Below are 807 nucleotides of genomic sequence, written 5' to 3' on the forward strand. Positions count from 1 at the left end.
CCCTCCACACACACACACCAGCCCCCCCTCCACACACACACACCAGCCACAACTCCACACACACACACCAGCCCCAACTCCACACACACACACCAGCCACAACTCCACACACACACACCAGCCCCAACTCCACACACACACCAGCCACAACTCCACACACACACACACCAGCCACAACTCCACGCACACACACCAGCCCCAACTTTACCCACACACACCAGCTTGTGAAAACTATGCAGCAGGACTGACCTGGGTACACACTGACACACGCTGCCTCTTTCAGTCAAGGGCTACTTCTCTTTCTGGGCTTTATGGGTAGGGACAGCTGGGATTTTTCTATATCTTCAATGTTTTTGTCAGTGTATTTAAAAAATAATGTAAATCTGCCTTCCTCTGGAATGACCCGCTGAGTCCCCACATATCCACCACCTGTGCTAAACGAGTAACTCATTAACCAAAGACTCTTTCAGTGTTGAGGGGCTGTGCTCAGTGCTGAGTTGATTCACTGTTGTCACTGGGCTCAGTGCTGAGTTGATTCACTCTGTTGTCACTGTGCTCAGTGTTGAGTTGATTCGCTCTGTTGAGTCATTGTGCTCAGTGCTGAATTGATTCGCTCTGATGTCACTGTGCTCAGTGTTGAGTTGATTCGCTCTGTTGAGTCATTGTGCTCAGTGCTGAATTGATTCACTCTGATGTCACTGTGCTCAGTGTTGAGTTGATTCGCTCTGTTGAGTCATTGTGCTCAGTGCTGAATTGATTCACTCTGATGTCACTGTGCTCAGTGTTGAGTTGATTCGCTCTGTTGAG

This window comes from Conger conger, chromosome 10 (assembly GCF_963514075.1).
Source record: "Conger conger chromosome 10, fConCon1.1, whole genome shotgun sequence".
Classification (NCBI taxonomy): domain Eukaryota; kingdom Metazoa; phylum Chordata; class Actinopteri; order Anguilliformes; family Congridae; genus Conger; species Conger conger.